At 45.9% G+C, this 5,803-nt stretch overlaps 1 non-coding gene across 1 annotated transcript; it reads right to left on the reverse strand.

Annotated features, from left to right (window-relative positions):
• Positions 1-2,079: 2,079 nt before the first annotated feature.
• Positions 2,080-2,186, reverse strand: LOC117199937 (U6 spliceosomal RNA). The gene has a single exon (XR_004481312.1). It is a non-coding gene; the product is annotated as a U6 spliceosomal RNA (small nuclear RNA).
• Positions 2,187-5,803: the final 3,617 nt, after the last annotated feature.

Genomic DNA, 5,803 nt, shown 5'->3' on the forward strand with positions numbered 1-5,803 from the left:
GTCACCCTGAGATAGAAAATGAAATCTATTAGCCCAGCAGATTTTCTTGGTGTTAGTTACTGACCGTGATAAGTTACAGTTTATGGTCAAGGTATAATTCTAGTTCTGGGCTTGTCAGCTGGATCAGTATAGTTGAGTGAACAGTTGCAGAGACCTGTCTTGCACAGCTGTTGTGAACTGCTGCCTGATTTACTCACCTGATTCTGCTCTGGGATTGCTCAGGGTGGAAGAGGTAAAGCCTTGTTTTACCTGAATCTTCCCCTGATTTTTGCATATTGTCTTTTCTTGCCAGCTGTTAGCTCTGCAGCTGGGCTCCTTGAAGGCTGAGCCCCGACCTCTTTTTAGAGAGTGTTTAGTCTCTCTGAACCTCTGTTTTTGCAGATGGAGCCCATCTTAGAAGATTTCCATACCTTTTCTTTTTTTGAGTGTGGCTTCTTTCACTTGGCATAATACATCTGAGACCATCTGTGTGATCTGTATCAGCAGTTCATTCCTTTTCACTGCTGAGTAGTATTCCATGGTAAGGAAGTAATACAGTTTGTTTTTCCATTTAGTCACTGAAGATATTCGGATTGTTTCCAGATTTTGTTGTTAAGTATTTGCCATAAAGGTTTGTGTGTAAACTTCATTTTCCTTTGCGAGTGGGATTCTTGAGGAGCATTTCTGAGGATGAGTTCTTTGGAGAGCTCTGTGTTGAGTGCTTCTCCCATTAACTGAAGTCAAAGAGTGAGGATTCAGCAGGACCACTTGGAGAGCTTGTTATTTGTATGTGCAGTTAAGGGGATAAAACTGACTGGTGTTTGGTGTGAGTGGCTGGCTGACACATGAGTGAGAAAGGCTGTGATAAGGTCCCTTGGTTGGTAGTGTTTCTTGGAACACAACCACCCTTTTTCTTTGTTCAAAGTAAGTCCTCTTTCAAATGGAAAGTGTGACCTCTCAGGGCTGTCAGTGCTCTTGCTTACTCTATCTTAGGTATAATGTGTTTACCTCATATTCACTTTGAGTCTTGCTAAACTCCCAAGCATCTTGGGTCCACTGGATTTCTGTGCTCGTGGGGCATTGAAATACTATACGCAAATGGCAAGAAAGGGTGGGATGCATTCTGCATGTATCTTCTTGATTCACTCGCGTGTTCCATGGTCCCAGTGGATGGAGGAAACTCCATGTTTCCAACTACAGAGATGGTGAATGCTGAGATGTGACCAAGGGGCTTCAGTGGCTGTTGTGTCTTTGAAGAAATGAATCAAGTGTGGATCCACGTTTAACCTGTTCATCCAATCCTTTTTCTTCCATCTTTCTCTTACAATGTTTATAATAGACTTGACTTGTGCTGAGAATGTGGGATAGAGCATCCTCTTGGTTTCTTGGGACAAAAAAGATTTCTCTGAGGCCTGGTATGGAAAGCCCAAGGCTTGGGTTCAAATGTTGCTCACACATTGTGCAGTCTTGGGCAAGTCAATTCTGAGTCTCACTTCTTCCTTTTAATATGGGAATTAAACAATTTTTATGTACAGGGCAATCATGAGCATTCACACAAGGGAAATAAACCTGGCACAGAGGAAACATGGTAGCTGTTCAAATCCTGGGGACAGACATCTGCTTGGCACACGCCTCGCATCTTCTCCGTCTCCTTTCCCTTGCTGGGCCCTTCTCCCCACTGTGCCCTGCAGACCTGGCCCCTCAGTTGCCCCAGCCTCTACAGAGAAGGGGCTTTGCAGATGTAATCTGCTCGGTAGGGCTGGAGGTGGGTGTGTGTGTGTCTTGATGTGGCAGTGTGCAATGAACTTCATCAACAATTAGGAAAACCTTTATGTAGATCAAAGAAGTGTTGATGGAAATTATTTGGTGGTTTGAAGACCCACTCCCTACTCGCACGCCCCCTTTGACTCTGCCATTGCTGCCACCTCTGCAAAGCACTGGGCTAGGAGTCAGGTGACCTGCTTCAGCTCTCTCTCTCTCTGCAATTCTTGTTTCATGTCTTTGAGCAAGTCATATTGCCTCTGTTTACCCTTTTTCTTTTCTTACCTGATTACTGGAAATTTCTAAAGTGGAGCTGATAGTGTTGTCAAATTTGAAAAAAAATATATGGAATGCTTCACAAATTTGCGTGTCATCCTTGCACAGGGGCCATGCTAATCTTCTCTGTATCGTTCCAATTTTAATATATGTGCTGCCGAAGTGAGCAGCATATTGCCTCTTTGAACTTCAGTTTCCTTATCTGTAAAATTTTGGTTAAAGAGTGCTTATTCTACCTACTTGCCAGGGAATTTGGAAGCTATAACACGCTGTTATCAACATAAAACATTATTATTACCATTATCTAACACGTTGTATGATTTCAGTTTAGTGTTTTATCTTGCTCAAGAATGACAGCTCCCTCCCCCATCTTTTAAAAGTGGACTAGAGATAATAAATACAAAGGAGTGAATTTCTAATTGTAAAATTTCTAGTACTGTGGCCCTAGGATAGTCTTGCTATTTGAGAGTAGGGAGAACTTCCTGGTATCCCTAAAACAAGTGTAATTTCAGCAGTTGAGTATTTTGCTTACATCTCAGGCTGCCTCTGATTCACACTCCTGAAGGCTCACTTCAGGCCTGTGGGTGGCTTGGAAATTTGTTTTAGAAACAAGGTTTATGTGTCAATTGCACTTCCTCTGTGGTTCTCTCATTGTCTATTTCTGACAATATTTGCATGAAACCAGATATTTGATTTCGAGAACATCTGTTTTTACAATTTGTTTCCCATCTGAATCTACGGTGTTCCGCCTGGGCTGGAAGAGCTTCTCTGCTCAGCGAGATTGGGGATGCGGGCAGCAGGTGGAAGGGAGGCTTGGTGACGATGTTTATGAATACAAACAAGTTTGCCGGGGGCATCCAGCCTCAGAGGAAGATGTGATGAGTGTGGAAGCCTTGGGTAACTAGTGTTGTTTAGCCCAATTTTTCAAATGGGCCGTATTCTTTTAAACATTAGGACTTAAAATGATTTCGCTGTTTTGGTTAGAAATCTTTGTCAAACGTGGGGCTCCTCCTTACCTCCCAAATTGGAGCATGTGGAATTAATTGAGCTCTTCTTGCCTGCTAGACTTTGTTTTTTGTCCTCTAAATGGAAAACAAGGAGTCTGATCCCTAAATGTCAGCACGTGCGCTGTATTATACTGTTTGTGATGCTTTTTGGGTTTATTTAGGTCAAAGAGCTTTATTCTTGTACTAAATCGCCCTAAGGCCCGAGGATGTGAAGGAGTGGCTGAAAAAGGAGGTCTGTGGCTGGTCTAGTGAGATACGCGGGGTGCTTGACATGAGCTGGGCCACAGACAAGCAGGGGGTCCTGCCTACATCCCCGGGCTCCCTGGCCTGGTCTAAAATCCTCACAGCGGTAGGAAATCACTGAAAGGTCTTAAGCAGGGGCATGAGTGATCAGATTTGTATCTCCAAAGGTCTCTCAGACTGCAGGTGAAGAACGAAGTGCGGGCGTGCTGAGGAGGTGCGTGAGTACAGGGGTCCAGGCGGGGGACGGGGGTGTGCGAACACCCTTGTGATCTTGCGTCTGCCCTGCTTGCCTCTCGGGATTGTTCTGCATGCTTTCTCCCTTCTAGCTGCTGCCTGTGTCCTGCCTTGCCGGGTTGTGCTCAGATCCTTAAGTCAGACTTGCCCCTCTATTTTCCCATAGAAGCTCTCTTCTACTTACTAAGCACTTCTGCTCATCTTGCCTTGAATCTGAGCAATCCTGCATTCCCGCTGGATTACCATTTCCTTGAGGGCTGGGCGCAGTCTCACTTGTCTTTGTGTTTCCTGTAGAAGCCAGCTCAAACCTGGGCGTGTGTTAGATTACACATTGTTCTATACATGTGAAGTGGCATTTGAAAATACAGGAGGCAATGGGTAAATTTGTTGTCGAATAAATGAAAGAATGGATGGATGGTAAATGAATTGGTGGAGTCAGGGAGGGAATTTTTGTGATGTGGTTCTTTATAAGATCCTATAACCAGACCCTCAGGTTAGAATTGTGTGTAAACTTAAATTGCCTAGATGTAAATTCTTTGTATTTTAGTATATTGGATTCAAAAGTTCCATTTTGTGCCTGCCCTGAAGACATTTTGGTTTCCTTCCTGGTTCTTAGCTATGCTCTTGGTGGATGAAACTGTGAGAGAACTGAATGCATCTATCTTGGAGATAGTCGAGGGAGAGTGAAAGACACCTGTTATCAGGTTACTCCTGGGACTGCTCTTGCTTGCAGAGTTAAAGAGAGCAGTCACCTACCTGCATGATGTCACTTCAGGGAACTCTGGAGGGACTCCTAATTTCTCCTCAAAATAATCCTTCTGCTGTTACCGAACGCAAGTCCGTGTGCCTGACGCACAGTGAGGCCAAACAATAGGGAAACGCCAGAGTTTGGAGCAGAGATTTACTGTAGGGCCCTGCAAGGAGACGGGTGGCTTATGCCTTAGGAACCCCGAACTCCTTCCTGGAAGGCTTTCAGCAAAGCCCTTTTACAGGAAAGGTGAGGGCGAGGCACGGTTATTTGTTGCATGTTTCTTGGTGTTGGATCCTTTGCTCTCGCTGCTGTCCATGCAGATCAGGTCACCATGTTCCTATAAACCTCCATAAAAATGTTACTCTCTGTTCTGCAACTTTTTATCTAAAGGTGTCATACTCTCAAAGGTCATAGGCTTGAGAATTACACAGGAGAGGGAAGGGGAGGCATTAAATTCTGTCTCCATGTCTGCTCGCTGCTTTTAACATTTTACAAATTACTCCTCATTTTACTTGTTCAAGGTCCCAAGTCTCGACTTTCACCCTCAGAGATCCAGACCCTGGCTAAGAGGAGGGGATCTCTGTGTGGGCCGTTGCCCTGCCAGGGAGCGCTGGTCCAGCACCCAGCCTGTGCCCTCACGCCAGCGCCCAGGCCCAGCCGAAGGGCCAGGTGCCCAGACCCTGCCCACCTGTCATCCCTGAGGGAGCCAGGCACCCAGGACCCAGCCGGCCCTCAGGCCGCGCAAACTGGGGGCTGGGTTCGAGTCCTGCACGCAACCCAGGGTGACTGCTGTCGTGGGAACAAGTGAGATGCTGACCATTGGCTGAGTGGGCCCCATAAGGGCCAAGTGCTACAGAGGAATGGCGCCCCCCCTGCCCCTGGTACACTCCCTTTTCATGGAGGCCTTCTTGAGTGGGGTCTACAGTTTTATAGCCACAGCCTAATGTTCCTGGAAGAGGTCAAACTCTTCCTCAAATGGGTTTCCTACCAAGGTACGAATGACCGTTGGCAAATCTTTTCTTGAGAGAATTGAGGGTCCACGGGGGTGGTGGGGAGAGTGGAAGGGAGAAAGGGGAGGTTGGGGAGTGTGGACAAGCTCTGTGGATTGATCATCGTGTCTGGTTTTCCACTTTACCTGGTGTTTCAGTCAGGATTGTTTAGGTCAGGGGTCAGTGAATGTTTTCTGTAAAGGGCAGAACAGTGAGTATTTTAGGCTGTGTGGACCGTTCCGTGTGTGTCACAACTACTCCAGCCCTGCCCTTAGTGTGTGAAAGCAGCCGTAGGCAATACATAAATGAAGTTGGGGGTGGTGAGGGTGACGAGGGGAGCTGTGTTCCAGTAGAACTATTTACAAAAACAGGCTTTTTGTCCTGCCAGCCATGGTTTGTTGACCCTAGTCTAGGTCATTCTTAATTGAAAAGACAAAAGCAAAGCTCATAGCTCATGGATTAACACATAAAAGGATTATTTCTGGCTTATACTAAATGTCTAGTGTAAGTCAAAAGAGTGCTGTCATGGTCATTCAGGGACTCAGAATGACAAAGTGTCCATC

This window comes from Orcinus orca, chromosome 14 (genome assembly GCF_937001465.1).
Source record: "Orcinus orca chromosome 14, mOrcOrc1.1, whole genome shotgun sequence".
In the NCBI taxonomy this organism is placed as follows: Eukaryota; Metazoa; Chordata; class Mammalia; order Artiodactyla; family Delphinidae; genus Orcinus; species Orcinus orca.